The sequence below is a fragment of the Leucopleurus acutus genome, assembly GCF_964270905.1.
Source record: "Leucopleurus acutus genome assembly, chromosome: 4".
In the NCBI taxonomy this organism is placed as follows: Eukaryota; Metazoa; Chordata; class Mammalia; order Artiodactyla; family Delphinidae; genus Leucopleurus; species Leucopleurus acutus.
In genome coordinates this window covers 126,245,283-126,265,364 of record NC_139146.1, presented here as the reverse complement: position 1 = coordinate 126,265,364, position 20,082 = coordinate 126,245,283, and the positions used below count along the sequence as shown (strand labels likewise).

At 36.9% G+C, this 20,082-nt stretch overlaps 1 protein-coding gene and 1 pseudogene across 5 annotated transcripts in view; one reads left to right on the top strand and one right to left on the bottom strand.

The window, feature by feature from the left end:
• The window catches only part of FBXW7 (F-box and WD repeat domain containing 7), a gene marked incomplete at its 5' end in the record, with an annotated part of 206,006 nt that overhangs the window by 93,100 nt on the left and 92,824 nt on the right, over nucleotides 1-20,082 (bottom strand). Inside the window, one exon of one of the 4 annotated variants that reach the window (XM_082838425.1) lies at nucleotides 8,729-9,114. The exons of the other annotated variants lie outside the window; for them this stretch is intronic. Of the gene's footprint in view, nucleotides 1-8,728; nucleotides 9,115-20,082 lie in introns of those variants that run through there. 4 annotated transcript variants of the gene reach the window in all.
• On the top strand, nucleotides 2,302-4,687 carry LOC309961151 (oxysterol-binding protein-related protein 9-like; annotated as a pseudogene). The gene is made up of 3 exons: nucleotides 2,302-2,327; nucleotides 2,971-4,069; nucleotides 4,102-4,687. The product of its transcript is annotated as an oxysterol-binding protein-related protein 9-like (transcript).

Sequence of the window (20,082 nt, the reverse complement as noted above, 5' to 3'; positions counted from 1 at the left end):
TTCTCAAATTTTATGCATCAAGCATGTTTACTTTTATGTTTTTAACCGTGGCTCTAAAATTTGATCTGATATAGAATCTTTTCATAACATTCCTTTTTACATTTCATCCTTTGCAGATATCTATATGGACATGCTTGAGGTTACAGAAAATAATGCCAACACATTACACAAGTTTATATAAAATTCCTTTTAAAAATACCTTTAAGGTTTATGAGATAAGGAAATACAATATCCATTTTCTATCATGCCCTAAGAGTTACTACATTATATCACAATGATCTTTAAATAAAACAGCCTTATCCACCTCTCCAACCCTTGCCACTAGATGGTCACTCCCCCAAAGGTCCACAGTTCTCATGGCAAACTTTAAGATGGGGTCAAGAAAGTCCAAAAGATAGTTTTTAAATAACAGTATTTTATTTTCTCTTCTATAATCAACAATTTCTAAGAAATAAGCTACAGTGTGTGTGTGTGGGGGGGGGGGAAATTCTTAAATTCTACTTACTCTAGAAGTATAAATGTAGAAAGAGAAGAGTTCTAAAGATGGACCCCTGAGACCCTCCAACATTCTAAAAGAAGAGAAGTAGCCAGCAAAGGGGACTAAGTAGGAAAACCAAGAACCAGAGTTACCCGTAAAGCCAAGTTAAGAAAGCATATCCAGCAGGAGAAAGTAAATGATGACAACTACCGCCAAGAGATCAAGTAGGATGGAGACAGAGAACTGACCACTGGATTCAGTAACATGGAAGTCACTGGTAATAGGAGCAGTTTTCGTTAGTTGAAGTCTGATAAAAGTAGATTTAAGAGACTGGGAAAAGAGAAAAGAGATGGTGGGTATGGAAGAGTTTGCAGTTTGATGCAAAAGGGAACAAAAGAAAGGGAGTAGTAATTGGTAGGGAAAACGGGATCAAGAGAAGATTCTTGATTAAGACTAGCGAACTAGCAGCATATCTGTACACTGACAAGGATGATCCAGCACAAAACAAAAAAGTCAATAATGTAATCAAGAGAGAGAAGAAATAGTGAAGTGATATCCTTAAGTAATTAAAAAGGGGATGATGAGAAAGCATTCAAACGTTAGAAAAGGGGATAGTTAGAAAAGGGGATACTACATTTACGGTAATAGATGGAAAAGCAGTATAGTATTATATAAATACTTTACTTCTTTTTAGCATATTTCTCAATGTGGGAACAGTTGGAAGTAGGTAGATTTTTATAGTGGTCAGAGTCTTTGGAAGTTCCCTGCTCATTCCTCCAATTATTTTTTCCTTTTCTTTGTAAAATAGGAAGAAGCAAGGTTATCAGCTGAGAGTGATGTTACAAATTTGAAGAGAAAGATATGAAATAGCCCTCTAGAGAAAGAGGAAGGGAACCTTCTTTCGCGCAAGAGATTTTGATGATCAAATGTAATCAATAAACTATGATGTAATATATATTAAATGCGGCTTTTAAAAGTCAAGTAGTTCTAATAGATAACCAACAAGAACCTACTGTAGAGCACAGAGAACTCTGCCAAATATTCTGTAAAAACCTAAATGGGAAAAGAATTTGAAAAAGAATAGATACATGTATAACTGAATCACTCTGCTGTACACCTGAAACTAACAGAACATTGTTAATCAACTATACTCCAGTGTAAAATAAAAATTAAAATGTTATTATGCTTTTGAAGAAAAAAATAAAAGTAAAAGTCAAGTGGTTCTTATTTACAACTCAGGCAAGCACAATACAAACTTTACCTTTGAGGTAGCAGGTAGGGTTCCTTAGAAAAAGGAATATATATATCCATTGTTTTCAGAAGATAAACTACAGAAAATAAAGGTCATCAAAATCTTGCTGGCTAGTATATGTCAAAGACAAACTATGAAAATATCACAGGAAATCAGGTTAAAAATAACATGCTGAAACACAGTGACCTACACAAATGAAAAAATACACACACGCGCCCGCGCGCACACACACACACACACACACACACACAACCCCTGTGTATATAAAAGTAAATCTGCTATACACAGGATTTCTTCAAGGCTAGAATCAAAATCTTGCTTTAGTAACTGTATCTAAAGTCTAGCTCTCGGAACACTAACAAGAACGTTTTTCACTTGGATGTTTATTCACAGAATGGCATGAAATCAGGGACACTGCCTGGGATAATGCAGGCCCCAAGAAAATTGCCCTTTGTGTACCCAACCTAACAGGCATATTTTTACAAGACTGAAAGAGGTTAAATGACATATTAAGAGCAACTTACAAAGTAAAAAAATGAGAGAACCAAGATCATAAAACAAAGCATAAAGAATGTGCGTAAAGGGAGGAGACTGTTGGTAAGCAGCCAGCCTATCAACAAATAGAAAGTTTATAACTGGCATTTCAAAAACAGTACCTGGTCACTGAAGAACACTTCCGTTACCAATTATGAATAATAAAAATACAAATCACTGTCATTGTATAACTTTAGTGTAATATTGAGGGGAACAGAGAAGAAATGTCTTAAGCCAATAAAGATAACTGACTCTTATATTTACAGTGTAGCACGTAAATAGCTTTCAAAATAATACAGATTCTTAACGACAGACCTGGTCAATAATGGAAAATCCAAGTAGAAGAATCAGATTTAAAGCACAGCCAATAAAAAATATTCAATGACACAACTGAAAGTCAAATTACAGGAATTCCAGAATATTTGAAGAGGCTGAAAATATCTGATAGACTTACATAAAAATTGGACTTCTCTGACTCATTCTAGGAGTGGAAAATAGTAATAAATATATAGAAACTAAGAGGAAATTTTCATTTTCTGTTGGTATTAATTTAAAAAACAGTATTTTTAGAAAATTTGTTCTTTCTAATAATAATCTATTAAATAAGCTAATGACTTAATTAAAATAATACTTATCCAATAATTAATAGGAAATCAGAATCAACTATTAAACACTTTTAAGGGGGAAAAAAACATTCAAAAATTAGTTTACACAGGGAACGAGGGGCTGTCCCGGGGGACCGGCTGAACCGTACCGGACCGACTGCGCAGCAGCCCGGTGATCCGGCAGACGGTGGAGAAGAGTGGGTACTCGGAAGCGGCCCTCGCGGCCCACGAATATCGATATCGTTCTCTCCCTGCCTCCTTCCCGCCGCCCCCTGGGGGTTTGATTCAGGATTTGTTCCTAGTGTCCAAAACTTTGATAAGAAACTTACAGAGGTTGATGCTTACCTACAATCTTGATAGAACAGTTAAAGCTTTTTGATGACAAACTTCAAAACTGCAAAGATGATGAACAGAGAAAGAAAACTGCAACTCTCAAAGAGACAACAAATAGCGTGGTAGAATCAATTAAACACTGCATTGTGTTGCTGCAGATCGCTAGAAGTACTATTAATCCTGTAGATGCAATATATCAACCTAGTCCCTTGGAACGTGTGATCAACACAATGCCTTCCCAGACTGTCTCACCTCCAGAACCTGCTCAGTTGTGTAAGTCAGAGCAGCATCCATCTTCTCTACCAGTTGGACCTGTATTAGCTACCTTGGGACATCATCAGACTCCAACACCAAATAGTACAGGCAGTGGGCACTCACCACCTAGAAGCAGTCTAACTTCTCCAAGCCATGTCAACTTGTCTCCAAACACAGTCCCAGAGTTCTCTTATTCTAGATGTGAAGATGAAGCCTATGATGTGGATGAATTCCATCAGTGGCTCATCCCCACAGCACTTAATAGATTCCTCTGGATCTGCCTCAGTCTTGACACACAGCAGCTTAGGGAATAGTCTAAAGTGCCCAGATACCATGGAATCACTTAATTCTTCCATGTCCAATGGAACAAGTGATGCTGAACTTTTCGATTCACATGATGAGAGAGATGATGAAGGGGAGGCAGGGTCAGTGGAAGAGCACAAGAGTGTTATCATGCATCTGTTGTCACAGGTTAGGCTTGGAATGGATCTTACTAAGGTAGTTCTTCCAACATTTATTCTTGAAAGAAGATCTCTTTTAGAAATGTATGCAGACTTTTTTGCACATCTGGACCTGTTTGTGAGTATTAGTGACCAGAAGGATGCCACAGACCGAATGGTTCAGGCTGTAAAATAGTACATGATGAACATTACATTCTCACATTCCGCAATGGTCGTGGAAGGTCTCTCCACACAGTGCCCTGTGTGGAACTAGGCGGAGAATGCAATATTAATTGTTCCAAAACTGGCTATAGTACCAATATCGTCTTCCACACTAAACCTTTCTATGGGGGCAAGAAGCACAGAATTACTGCTGAGATTTTTTTCTCCAAATGACACGAAATCTTTCTGCTGAATTGATGGGGAATGGAATGGTATAATGTATGCAAAATACTCAACAGGGGAAAATGTAGTTTTTATAGATACCAAGAAGTTGCCTATAATCAAGAAGAAAGTGAGGAAGTTGGAAGATCAGAATGAGTACGAAACCTACTGCCTTTGGAAGGATGTCACTTTCAACTTAAAATTATCAGAGACACTGATGCAGCAACTGAAGCCAAGCACAGACTTGAAGAAAGACAAAGAGCAGAAGCCCGAGAAAGGAAACAAAAGGGAATTCAACGGGAGACAGGTTATTTCATGAAGATGGAGAATGCTGGGTTTATGATGAACCATTACTGAAACGTCTCGGTGCTGCCAAGCATTAGGTTGGGAAATGCAAAGTTCGCTCCTGGTGACCAGGGCAGAGGCATAATGAAGTAACAATCTTCCTTTGGGAGAACCTATTCATTCCCTTCTTATTGCAGTGGTTCCTATCTCAGGGATACTGGACTTTCTGATGCAGATGAACAAGTAAAGCGAGAAAAGCTTCCCTTTTCCTGTTCTGTGGCAGTTACAATGTTGACTTCGGTCTTGAGAAAAACTTCAGGTTTTGAAAACAAGATGTCTGCTCCTTTTCCAAATCCCGTTATAAATCCCAGTCTCAAACTCTGCATTCTAGTATTGCTGTTGAGATATACAACATCTGTTTCCTAGGTCGTATAATCTTGGGTTTTATATATATATATATATATATATATATATATATATGAAATAGGTGATGCCAGATTTTTCATAAATATGCCATCTACTGTAAATATTGGTTCCTCTGAGTCGTTTTAGAAAATTTAGGGCAAAGTATTAAAATCACGTGTTAGGAAATTTCATGGTCTCACCTACAATAACTTTTATTTTGGAATTGAACTATTATTAAATTGTATCTAACTCTGGACTACAGTTTAATTATACTCAGTGCTTAAGGCTTCATAAAGCAATTTTTCCAAAAAAAAACAATTAGTTTATAAAGTCCCACAAAAAAAAACCAAGCACCCATAATCTAAAACTTCTGCCATACAGGAAATATTAATAAATGAGGTATTAATAAAAGCACATTTTTGCTTTTTATAATTCTAATTTTAAACTGTTTTTAGAGAAAACTTTTTGTATGATTTAGGACACTGTATCATATGAAACACAAACATCAACAAACAGAATCCTATATCCTAAAAAAAAAATTATGTAAAATTTAAGGATGTTCTTTTATTTCTTCTTACCAGTATATAATGTCAGATATATCATATACATAACTTACATTTTTATCAATAATCAGTGAGACTGAAGTTGAAGTCAGTAAAACAAAATGTGACAGCTAATATATTTTGACATTAAATTGTATGATTTCCTTGATGAGAATGGAAATGTTTAAGGTCAGGAATAATACTGACAAAAGAAAATGAAACTGAACAAATTGAAAATGTTCACTTCACAAAGCAACTGGGCTCAAAGAGAGTAAGTATTTCTCAAGATCAGCTAGCTTAGAGCAAAGCAGGGACCAGAAATTGACATTCACCTGAGTTTTCTTTCATGTGCCTCAGTCTACATAACTACATATGATAAAGTCTTAAAAGAATATTATTCTCTAACACTGATATTGCCTTCTTCTCCAAAACCAGAATCCTACAATGCTCAAAAATTATTACTCTAAAATAAATACTCACTGAGCACTCCATATGCCTCAGGCACATATTAATTTTGTAGAAGATAATGTTTAGAGATGTTTCTTTACAAGTTAATCAGTGACTTTTAACCTGAACCCATAGCAATATTAAATTTTACATTACAACTCTTTATGCATGTATTTAAACAAATCTAAAACGGTTTCAGTGAGAGGGAATGAGGAAATGTTTATACCTAAAGTCTCTATAAAATCACTACCCTTAATTAAACATAGTCCGTTTTCATTATTTTTTTTAATTTACGTATTTATTTTTGGCTGCATTGGGTCTTCGTTGCTGTGTGCGGGCTTTCTCTAGTTGCAGCGAGTGGGGGTTACTCTTCCTTGCGGTGCACAGGCTTCTCATTGCGGTGGCTTCTCTTGTTGCGGAGCACGTGCTCTAGGCGCACGGGCTTCAATAGTTGCGGCATGCAGGCTCAGTAGTTGTGGCTCACGGGCTCTAGAGTGTAGGCTCAGTAGTTGTGGTGCACAGGCTTAGTTGCTCCGCGGCATGTGGGATCTTCCCAGACCAGGGCTCGAACCCATGTCCCCCGCATTGGCAAGCAGATTCTTAACCACTGCGCCACCAGGGAAGTCCCAGTCGACTCTCATTATTCACAGTAATTGTGTTCTATAAAGTTGCCACAAATACCAAACGAGTGTTCCTAAGGGAAATACACGGTTGAGTTCCTGCAAGCCGCTAGTCACATTTTTGCCAACTGATCAATACATAATCTTTTTATATGTGTATTTCTATTTAAAGACATGTTATTTAATATATAGTTGATTAACATTGAACTCATGGTCAACAGCACTATAAATTCACGCCTGAAAGAAGCTTATCTAACATGTATGTTTTCCATCACAACACTAGGCAGTACCTCAAAACTGCTTGGGAATCATTTTGAACAGCAAAACCACAAACAATAAACACAAAAAGCTTTTAGTGAAAAATGTTTCAGTAAACAGACGATGAAAAGGACACTTGTGTAGAATATGAGAGCTGAAACAAGAAAGCAGAGTGTCACCTGGTTCAGACGGGAAAGTCCATGTCAGGTGACTCAAATTTTTTGCCACCCTGTGCATGCGAACATCCACAAATGACTGTGAAAGTACCACAAGTACTGATTTTTGGTGTTACAAACGAATTTTAGTGAGTAGGCAAATCTCATATTAAATAAAGCTGGACTTTGTATAAAGTAACGGCTGGAGAAAGAAAAGGGAAAAGGGGCACCACTTTTCCTTAGGTAAGTGGGGAGAACAGGCTTCTCCTGGCAGTGTGAAAGTCCAGAGAGGCCCAAACCTAAGGGTACCTAAAGGAAGAGACACCTACAGGCATCTCCATTCCAGGATGAAGGAGAAGTATTATAAGTATTATAATAAATTGCTCTTCAAAAAAATTCAATAATAAGGTTATTGAGATAAAAGAGAACTACTATGTGACTTTCCCCAAGTCCTAGAAAATACAGGGTAACTTTTAGTCATTATACCTGGTTAAATTAGCAGCACTTCAGACCTAATTTCAGTGCTTTTTTTTTTTAAGTTTCTCACAAACTTTTTAAATAGTTTCTTATGAACGTCGCTTCTCAAAAGACCTTTGATTATCCAAAACCATTTGAACAGCTTATTTTAGGTTGCCTAAAAGAGTTAAAGAGGGCATAGTATACATGTTAAAGTGAGCTCTGAAAGCCTATCTCAGAGTGAACCAGAATTGTGAGCCTCCAAAGAAGATTACCAGGCAAAGATTAACCTTGAAATCATAGTAGACACTGAGTAATACTGGTTACACTAATGTACACGGGGTGACAAGCAAATTGTCAAAGCCTTCAAAGACTGTGCAATACTAACATTTTCAGAAGCCACTACGCCTGATCTGCAAAGTCAGTTAAGAAGCTTTAAGATATAGATGGTAGGAAAATCAACCAAATTGTACTGATCATCGAGAAGGATAACTCAAAGCTGGGAATCACCTTCTATAAGCAGGTTAGGATTTTCAATGAATCCTAAAAGAACCTCACTAATCACCAGGATTCCTCTTCTGGACGCACCACTTAATAATACTGCATATTATGAACTCTCTATATGACAAATTAATAATTTAGTATTAATCCCTATGTTCAAACTGATTAAAGGTAAGTATCTAGAACACATACTAAGTATCACTTACTTAGTATCACTTACTTAGATACTTAGTATCTGCTACTCAAAATCCACCAAGAGCTTCCCATCTCACTCACAATAAAGGTCATTTTTTTTAAATGGTTGTATTTTAGGCCCTGTATAATCGACACACATCCCACCACTCTGAGCTCATATTCCACTCTTCTCCCTTTTTCACCTTGCTCCACTCTTTCTGTCCTTGTTCTTTCTGGAAGAGGAAAATACGTTGCTACCTCAGAGCCTTTGCACTGGATACACCTTCTATCTGAATGCTCTCCCTCATATATCTGCATGGTTCTTCCCATTATTTCCTTCAGGACTCTTTTCAAACATCCTCTAAGAAATGCACTTTCCCTAATAATCTTATTTAAAATAATCACTCCCTTGCATCACATTATTCCCCTTTGCCCTGCTTTATTCTGCTCCAAGCACTGTATAAAAGCACTGGAATAGTGTCTGTTTATATAGAGTGCCTACCTACCTATCTGTCTATCTATCTATCCATCCATCCATTCATTTCTTCATGTATTATCCACCTCTTCCCACTAGAATTTAAGCTACACAAGGAAAGAGACTTACCTTTTTCACCACTATCTTCAGCACCTACAAAAATGCTTGGCTCAGTCGGTCCTCAAAACATTTAGTGAGTAAATAATTATTACATCTTTTTAAAGCCAGTCGTGTGCTGAAAATTCTTTCCTCATCAAAGAAGAGCTACAAGCCAGGTCACAAAAAAGTACCAGATATTTTGAACACATTTTTTTAAGTTGTAGTCTGTACTGAACAAGTCACTTGTAGTACTCTTGAAACTCAGAGGGTATAAATCTAATACGTTAACATTTATTTATAAATTATCTTCCTCTAAGTCATAAAGATATTTTCCCTTTATCAAATTTCTTGTTATTTTCAGCACGTTATAAAAAATGTGTGACTAAAAAGATGAATACTTCAGAAGCACATAATTTGTGGAGTAATTCTAGTTTCACATCTCCCATACTGCAGCTAACTGGGAAATCATTTATGCAGCTTAAGGTGAAAATCTTCCAGAGGCTGCAAAATTAGCTGAACAGATCCTTAGTACTGTAGATTAATAAAATCAACACAAAATGAACAATACGGGGCACATCATACAAGTATTCATACAACCAGCAATTATTCATTTGAAGTTTTATGGTTCTGAACTGAATATTTTAAATCCACATGCCTCATCAATCATGTATATCTTTACTAGAAAGGATGAAAAACACTATTTTTCAGTCCATATGTCAATACCTACTTTTTATGTTATTTAACTTACATATACATATGTATATGTAAGTTAAATAACATACCTATTTCTGGCCAAATTTAATTCCTCACTCCCGTTCACCTCCACTCCCTCTGCAATCTGGATTTACTCCATTATAACTAAATTTTAAACTGGTTGCTAAATCCCACTGGATCTTTTACCATTTTTGTAAAAAATGTAAACTTTTGACATTACTAAACAAGCACTCCCCTCTTTACAATTCTCACATCCCCTAGTTTCCCTTGATATAATCCTTTTCTTAGTATTGTCCACCAGGCAGCACTATTGTTCTCCACTGACAGCTCCTTCCTTCTCTGCAGTTTCTTTGCAACCTGGGATTTTAACTACCACATAGAAGCTAATGACAACCAATTCTATTCTCTCTAGCCAAACTCCTCCACTGAGCCTATTAGTTTTATCAAGATATCCCACAGTTGCCCCAAATTCATTATTTTAAAACGCCAATTCCTGTACACACACACACACCCAAGTTTCTTCTTAGGTCCTCCTCCTATTTTCTCTACCTCGGTGAATGGAAGCATATTCTAGTCAGTTGCAGATTTAAGAAACCCAAATGGTTCTTCCTCTTCTACTTCCTTCTACTATCCTCTCCCCTCAACAATTCAGTCCTAAAGCCATTAAGTGGAGCCAGGCAAGTTAGGTGTATGTGTGGGAGGTGGTGGCAGTCCAGCAGAGGTGTCAGTCCAAGCAGAGGGAGGAGGGCTTCCCAGTATGTGGGGGAAGGTGGGAGGAAACAGCCTGACTATGAGCAAGGTGAGGAGTGATCCATACAGCAGAGAGACCCAGCAGGGCAAAGGCAGAGCAGAATGAGAAGTTCTACTTGGGTGGGCGTGTCTAACGTCAGCAGGGTAAGAAAGGCATCCACATGACAGGATGGTGTCAGAGCCCAAATGGGATATCATGGCTGTGGTGGCCACAGTGGTGCCCTGCTGAGATATCCCTTCAACAGAACCTGCTATGAGGAGCAGAGCTGCCTGACAGCCCCCAGCTACCTCACCTTGGAATCCACAGTAACATTCACACCTGGCCATGCTTCCTCTAGACTTCTCCCAGCAGAAGCCTGAGCATGGTGGGAATGCTCCAATAGCCAACTCTGGATGGGGCTCCCTGCACATCAAATCTTGTCTTGACATCTGTTTCTCTGGGGACCTGAACTAACACAGAAGGTATTCACGTACTGGTGTCAAAAACACTCGGGATGAAATAAAACTGTTCTGGAAGACACTACAAAATGGTTAACTTCATTAAACAAAGGTCATTTCACTCCAGAGTATTTAAAGAACATCTCCTACTACATAAAGAAATCCAGTGGCTTAGCAGAAGAAAAATTCTCAACAGGGTATTTGAGCTGAAAGGGGTCCTTTTAAGACAACACAGGAAGAGATTTTGTTGAATACTTTGAAGATGAAGAACGGCTGCAGATCTCACACTTGCTCTTCAGTCTCTAATGTTTTTGACTTCAAGGGACAAAATTCTTGGATTTAAAAGGAAAATACGCTTTTAGAAAACATCGTGTTACAAAAAAGAAATCCTAAAATGTTTCCACTGCTGCTCGGGCCCAAGTGAAGAAGTCATCAGCAAGTCTCAAGTCTTACTGGAAACCACCTAGTGAAGCTGAAGAACAAACTGAAACGATTTTCCTTCCCTTTCAAAAACAAGTGTTATCAATGAGCAGGTACTCTTTTTCTGAATCTTCTGATTGTGAGAATTTGACTTGAGAAAAAAGGAAGAAGCTGCAGTCTAATACATTCAAGATGAGTTTTATTGATCTGCCCAGACAAGTTTTGGATTTCTGCAAAGAAAAGAATATCCTGCTATCATAGGAAACAATGAACATTATGCTACAGTTTCCAACTTTTCACACATTTGAGCAATCTTTTACTTATTCAATGAACATCAAGAGTAAGCTAAAAAAGGGCCTCATTTCAGCTGACAGAAAAATTTGTATGTGCTTGCTCATCCCATGTTTGACCCTGAATGGTATTTCTAAAGCAAAGAACAAGCACACAAGATAAATACAATTTTTACATTAAAAAGGTAAATTCACTGTAAGCAGGTAAATATAATTTTTAAGATTCAAAAACAACACTTTTATGTGTATGAGCCTATAAAAGAAGTAATTTTCTAACTGCTTGGTCTATATTTGAGCCTCATCATGTCACTGAATAAGGAAATGTTTTTTCAGTCTTGTATAAAATTGTGTCTAGGCAATATTTTTATTCATATTGCTTTGGCTTATGATTTCAGTTGCTCCACTATTCGACACTGTCAATAAATTTTCATGCTGTAAATAACATTAATTAAAATTAATTTATAACCTTTATTTAAATTAAATCTGCTAAGCCTACATTAAGAAAAATTGAGTCCCATTTTGGTTTAAGTTAGTTACATGAAATTTATTATGTTTCTTATGAGTTTGCAAAATTTATGAAATGATAAAAGAGATTTTCTTTCTTTTTTTTTTGGCCGAGCCACGTGGCTTGTGGGATCTTAGTTCCCCGACCAGGGACTGAACCTGGGCTCTTGGCAGTGAAAGCACACAGTCCTAACCACTGGACCACCAGGGAATTCCCTAAAAGAGATTTATTTCAAGGAAAGTAAGTTAAGCTTAATTACCAGGGGGTTGTATTTTCCCCCAAGAAAAGGTGGCTAAAATGTTTAGTCTTAAATATTGGGGCGGGAAGGGGGACTGCTCTTGCACGTACCATATCTCATTTGGATCTCAAATAGTAAGAATTTGTGGTAAGACCTATGTGGTCGAGGTTAAGAAGGTAAAGTTAAAAAAAGAAAAAACTGGAGTTTCCTCTATCTGCTCCATTAACTTGTATTGGAGCTGACATCCTTTGTGGGAAGGGGGAACCACACAAAAAGCAGCTAATAAATTTGCCAGTATAAACATGTCCACAGAGAAAAAAAAGCATTCTGTACTCAAAAGAGCACTGACAATTATCAATGAATCATTATATCTACAACTTCTGATCAAGCGAATATACCATGAGCTGTAGATAAAATAATTTTTACGTAGGTTTCTCAAGACCAGAAAATTATTTTAAGTGTTTTCCCAGTGTAAGAGTGAGAAAGGCTGAAAGTGAAAATCAGTAATGAGACAAACTGAAATTATGTTTACTTAATAGGAAGCAGTGGGAGTAACACAGCATCCCTTCTGTGATATTCCTGTCAACGATGCCTAACCTAACGAGGAAACAAGAGGAAACACAAGACAAACCCAAATTAAGGGTCCCAGTTCAAAATGACTGGCCTGTAATCTTCAAAAGTGTTAAAGGAATGAAAATAAAAGATCAAGGGACTGTTCTGGATACATGATAATAAATGCAACCCATGATTTTGAATGGAATCTTGTCCTTATACGAGATATTATTTGAACAACAATGGGGTCTGAGGAATAAACAATCTAATATACCAGTGCCAATGTCCTGATTTTAATGGTTATATTGTGATTATGCAGAAGAATGTCCTTGTTTATAAGAAATGCATACTCAAGTGTCTGGGAGTGATGGTGCATCATTTTGGCAACTTATCAAATGGTTCTGGGGCAAAATAAGTTCTTAGCACTGTACTTGGAACTTTTCTGAAATAAGGGGGTAAAAAGAGAAATCTGGATGTCATTCTGGTTCCTATCATTTGTTACAAACTACCCTTGCCTGTCCCCACACTTCCGTCACCCACTCACATCATAAGTTCTCCTAAGTCCACTACAACCAGTCCCACTTTTCTAGTACTGTTTAATAAGCGCATGCCATCTGCCTCTTGCCCAAACTACTTGAATAACATCCCTAGTAATCTCCCTATCTTTTGTCTCCTGCCCCTCTCATCTACCCTCTATACTGCTGCCAGAACAGGAAATGTCAACAACTCAGTGGCAGCTCTTAAACTTTTTACATGCTGAACCCTTTGCTCAAATGAGAGCAAAATATTAAAAAGGTGAAGAGAGCTTGTGAGAGCAGGGGAGAAGAGAGAATTAGCAACCCTCGAGTGACTCTGCAAAACTTCTGAAAACTACCATTCTGTAGGATAAATCTAAAATCCTAAGCACAGTACTTAAGACATACCCAATCTGGTCTCACCTCTATCCATCTTCAATACACACTGCTTTGTCTTTATATTCAATCACTTTTCTCATAGACTGTAAACAAAAAAGCTTAGTGATTATAGATTTTTAAAACAAAAATGTAAGTGTCCATCTTAAGTTGTTACCAGATATTTCTATTTCTTTGTGGTAGTTCAAGAAGTCTACTGAACTGAAGTCTACTGAAAAAAACCTTATGACTGAGCAAACAGAACCTTCCTAGAAGTCTTTTAGGTAGAGTGGTGCTGTCATCATGGCTTGGAGCAAGAGGGGTGTCAGGTTTGGATATGAAAGCTGAAACCTGGGTAAGTAAGATAAATAATCACAGAATTCAGTCATGTAGTAATTCATTCGTTCACCATTCAAACATTAAATAGGTCAAAAAATTGGGTAAAAGACAAACAGTTGACTAAAAGAAGATATAAAGTGTCGATAAACACATGAAAAGGTGCTCAATAACATCAGCCATCAAGGAGATGCAAATTAAAACCACAATGCAGAAGAACTTCTCATCCACAAGAATTACTAAAAGAGACCAAGCACCACCATATGTTGCTGAAAATAGGAAACAACTGAAACTCTCATATTTGGCTACTGGACTATAAAATGGTACCACCACTGTAGAAAACCACTTGGCAGTTTCTTACAAACACACACTTATGCGGTGAGCTAGCATATACACTCCTAGGTACCTACCCAAGAGAAATGTCCATAAAAAAGGCTGGTACAAGAAGGTTTATAGCAGCTTTATTCAGAATAGTCAAAACTGGAAACAACTCAAATATTCATCAACAGAAGAATGGATAAATTGAATTGTATTCATGTGATGGAATAGTACACAGAAATAAAAAAGAATGCACTTCTGATACATGCAACAACATGGATGGCAAAAACAGTACACTGAATGAAAGAAGTCAGACACAAAAAAGCAACATTATGTGATTCTGTTTATATGATGTTTGTAAACACACAGAACTAATCTACAGTGAGAGTAATCAGAACAGTAGTTGCCTAAGTGTGGACTGAATGGAATGGAGCATGAGAGAAATCTGGGGGGGGGGGGGGGGGTGGTGACAGAAATACTCTGTATATTGATTGAGGTGTTGGTTATGGTTACGTAAGTGCATACATTGGTCAAAACTCATCTGTACCTTCACTTTACATAAAAGCACCTCAATTAAAAATGTGTAATTAACTGAAGACAATGCAAAAACTTCTCTGCCTTCCTTGACTCTCCCATCGTGCTGAAGACTGTTACATGCTGAAGAAGGCTTAGGTCTTCTTTGCTCTGGGCCCATAGATGAAGAGTCAGCAACACATGGTTCACTGTGAAATATTCTGTAGCAAGCAGACAGAATTTGGAATGAAGAATACAATAGGGACACATAAGCAACCGTACTTAGAAGAAGCAACATCTGAAGCCACTACCTAAAGAGCCAGTGATCACAGGACCAAAGAAAGCCAGAATCTGCTTAATTTCAGAAATAACTCAGCATCTTTAAGGAAAGCCTCAATACCATCACAATGAGCAACTACTGACTTGAACAAATCCTGGAACTCTGGCCTCTACTCTGCCTCACTATCATTTTACAAGGTTTTGCACTTCAGAAAAAGCACACCACTGTAATATAGAAAATGTATTGTCTATAGAAAACCAGTGAGTCTGTTTTTTAAATAGGGTTCCTATCTTGGTGAGCATAATTTTAGCTTGGCAACTATAGAAAAACAACAAGCGAAAAAAATGTCGTCTTATTATTTGCTTTTTAAATTTAGGAATCCTATTCTCATTTGCTATTGCTTAATCCCCCCCATGCCTGGATCCCTAGGAAGTGTCAGTCAGTATGTGTGCAATTAGAACTCAGGTAACTCCTGCCTAGATTTCTTTTCTTGCTCTCTGAGGCAAAACAATGACCTCATTTAGATGAATATGCCAGAAAATCACTATTCACATGTAGACTCTCAGAAACAATCACTCCATCTTCCTCTTCAAATTCTTGGCAGGAAGGTTGAGTGGACATATTGGGGGAAGATAGTGCGTGACTGCACTGCACACAACGTGCCTTCAGAAAATGTGTATTTTGAACTGAAAAAGAGAAAAGATTTAAACTCTAACATGCGCCAGGCACTGGGGATATACAATGCTGACCAAAGACATAAACCCTGCATCCAAAAAGTAGAGTGCAATCGCTATAAAGATATTATTTTTTAAAAATTATGAGACAAACATCTACCTAGTTAGACCTTTGTAAGATATATGGACAAAAAAACTTCTAAAAGTTATATAATTATAGTAGAAACCAGGTAAAATAAACTTCATTCTAGCCCAGTTTCATCAGTGCCCACCAATGTCTACAGTAACTGAAAAAGAAAAAAAAAAAAGGTAAAAACCATCACCACCACTAAGAAAATAACATGTAAAATACTAATTCTAAGAGCAAGAAACAATTATAATCCACTCAAAACTATTCTTTCTTTTTAGTAAAGACTACGAACTATTATTTTTTAAATAGTAAGAAATATGATCTTCTTACAAAGACGTTTTCTATTTATGTAGAAATAAAGCAACACTGTCATAATGATTAAATCAGTAAACTAGATCCCTTATGTAATGATCTGTTATTTTTCAGACAAGAAATTTTTAAAATTTTTCAGGTTATAGAACAGTATTTCTGGACAAACCTAACAAGGCAGTAGTTGTACAACACTCTCAAACTTCCAAACACCCTCAATTTCAGTACAAACAATGCTGTGTTGTACACTCAATCTAAAACTAAGAGGAAGCATTGTGGGTTGGTCACAACTTGAATTCCTTATCACAATGAGGACGGCCTAAGGATTTTACCACTAAACTCAGCCATTCAAATAACTGGAAAGACAATAACGGTGGTCGCTGCTCTCCAAAACTACTGATTTTCAGATTTGTTTGAAGGAATATTTCTTAGAACTTCCAAGTTTCTGGATAGGATTCCTTCATTCTGAAGTTACTCCTCTCCCCTAGACAAAAGTAGAAGGTTAAGTCAAAAGAATAATAATAATAATAATTAATTGAAAGCCATAAAATAGGCCTTTGTTTTTCTACTGCAGCAATTCGATTCCTCCGGATATAGAAACCAAAATATTAGTAGGGAATCTTATAGGTTAAGAAGCCTGTTTTTATATTCAAATTAGTAAAGATACTTCCAATGCATTAATGTAATCAACAAACATTTACAGAGTGTCCACTAGGGACCAACACAATGCTACGTACAGCACATTCATTTAATCTACAACCCTGAGATCATTACTTCCATTTTACAAAACAGGAAACAGCCTCGGATTAAGGTCACTTGCCCAAAGATTTACAGTTAGTAAGATTTAGTAACATGTTTGAAACTCAGATATGTCTGAGCCATGGTTTATGTTCATTCCATTAGACCAACCTGTCTTCCAACATGGCATAATAAAAATCTTGAAGCACCAAGAAAAACAATGGGCACAGGTGACAGTAACATGACATCACTACAACTATCTCTTTCATATAAAAGTCCCTTAAGATAGGGCCCACTCTGCTTTCGCAGACCCCTAAACATCACCTTTCTCCCAATCAAGAGTCAGGGACAGTGGGCTGGGGATCCATTTGGTCAAAGCCAAATTGATAGGGAAACAGCTGCATAAAATTGAGGTTATAAATCCCAGTGGTCAAGAGCCCATGTTCAGTAGTAGATGACAATACAGATTCTAGTTCTACCACTACCTAGCTATGTAAACTTGGATATATCACTCAACACCTTTAAATCTCAGTTACCTCATCTGCAAAAGGAGATTTAAAATGGCACCTCTATATCACAGGATTATTGTGAGGATTAGAGAGATAATACATGTAAAATGTTTAAAGATGTGTCTGACACATAGTGAGTATTTAATATGTTATTAGCTATTAAACAACCTTCTGTTACCAATTTTAAAACACTTTAAAATAGGTTACCTCAGGGACTTTCCTGGTGGGCGCAGTGGTTAAGACTCCGCGCTCCCAATGCAGGGGGCCCAGTTTCAATCCCTGGTCAGGGAACTAGATCCCACATGCATGCCACAACTAAGATCTCACAGGCCACAACTAAGGAACCCACGTGCTGCAACTAAGGCCCAGCACAACCAAATAAATAAATAAATATTTAAAAATATATATTTAAAATAGGTTACCTCATCATGAGTTAAATATGACACAGAAGAAAGGAGATTAGCAGTCATTAAAGACATCTAATTCAAACCTTAACTCAATTTGGGTACTACTTACAAGGTCAGAGTAACTACCTTCCAAACCCAAATATACCAAATATTCATGGGGAGTGTGTGGAGAAAAGAGAACTACTGTACACTACTGGTGGGAATGCAAACTTGTATAGCCACTATGGAAAACAGTACAGATGTTCCTCCAAAGGTTAGAAATAGAAGTACCATATGATCCAGGAACCCCACTTCTGGGTATATATCCAAAGGAAATGGAAACAGGATATTGAAGAGATATCTGCACTCCCATGATCACTGCAGCATTATTCACCATAGCTAAGATATGGAATCAACCTATCTTTCCCCTTTTCTTTCCCCCTGGTAACCACTAGTGTGTTCTCTACATCTGTGACTCTGTTTCTGTTTTGTTATATTTATTCGTTTTATTTTTTAGATTCCACATATAATTGATAACATACAGTATTTGTCTTTCTCTGTCTTATTTCACTAAGCATAATACCCTCTAGGCCCATCTGTGATGTTGCAAATGGCAGAATTTCATTCCTTTTTATGGCTGAGTAATATTCCATTGTATATATGTATATGTATATACACCTTCTTTATCCACTCATCTGTTTATAGACACTTAGGTTGCTTCCATATCTTGGCAGTTGTAAATAATGCTGCTATGAACATTGGGGTGTGTGTACCTGTTCGAATTAGTGTTTTTGTTTTTTTCGGATATATACCCAGGAGTGGAATTGCTGGGTCATATGGTAGTTCCACTTTTAGTTTTTTGAGGAACCTCCATACTATTTCCATAGTGGCTGCACCAGTTTACATTCCCACCAACAGTGTACTAGGGTTCCCTTTTCTATATGTCCTTGCCAACGTTTCATTATTCATAGACTTTTGATGATGGCCATTCTGACATATGTGAGCCGATATTTCATTGTGGTTTTGATTTGCATTTCTGGTGATTAACGATGTTGAGCATTTTTTATGTGTCTGTTAGCCATCTGTATGTCTTCTTTGGAAAAATGTCTATTCAGATCTTCTGCCCATTTTCTAATCAGATATTTTTTATATTGATGGATATACATTCCTATAACTACCACACAGCTCAATACTTAGAAGTTTGCCAACTATCCCAGAAGTGCCTCCAAGTGCCCTGACTCAATCATAGCCCCTTCCCTTCCTTTAAGTAACTCCTTTCCTCTAAGTTGCTCTTGCAGAAATCACTTCCTTTTATTTGATTCTCTCACTGAAGTATGTCTCCCTAGATACTGTTTTTCAATCTTGACCATTTAAAAAAAACAGTTGATGTTTCTTTTAAGTCTATTTCAATCTACAGATTTATTTTCTATACCTTTCTTAAAATTTATGTTTGATCTGTTTTTCATAGTCTGGATTTGACTAATTGCATACACGTGATACAGTTCAACACATTTATCCGTCCTTTGTATTTCCTCATTCAAACTGGCAGCTGGATCCAGAGGCTTTATTAGGCTTGGTTTGGTCCCTCTGTCACAGCGTGGTGAGTTATTTCATTAGGAGTCACCTAGTGTCTGGTGTCCTTCCTTTCATGATGTTAGCAGCTGTTGATATTCGGTGTCTCCATCCATTAATTTATTGGAGGCTGCAAAATGTTAGTATTATAACTAACATAGTTATAATAATTGAATCACATAGTGATTCAATATTTTTATACATTATACTCCATTTAAAGTTGTTATAAAATAATGGTCACATTTCTCTATGCTATACAATGCATAATTGTTATTTATTTTATACATAGTAGTAGGGATAGGAGATTAAGAGATACAAACTACTATTAAAACATAATCATACAGACACTCTTTTGAGGTGTATGTGCTACTTCTCTTTCCTACCATTTTAAACAAAGTTTAATCAAGAAATTACAATGAATTACCAAGTATGTGATAGGAAATGAAGCAGATACATGACACATAAAAACCAACAATCTTGCCCTAAGATAGCCTGAAACCTAGCTGGAGATACAAGTTAAGTACTACTTTGTATTATCAATAACTTGGTTTTCTGTTATGCTCTGGATATGTAATAGAAGTTCCAAGGAGGAAGAGATCTTACGTGGCCAGAAACATGACACAGCTCTGCACATGAAAGACACTCGATAAATACTAAAGGAAGAACAAATGAACAAAAAGAATTGGTGAAGTTGTACATATACAGAGAATTAAGTAGGGTCCTCAACAACTAGCAACACAAAATTTGCTCCTCACCGAAAAAGAGCCCTAAAATCTGAATACACACCTGAAATATTTCATAGATTCTAAAAGGCACATTTTT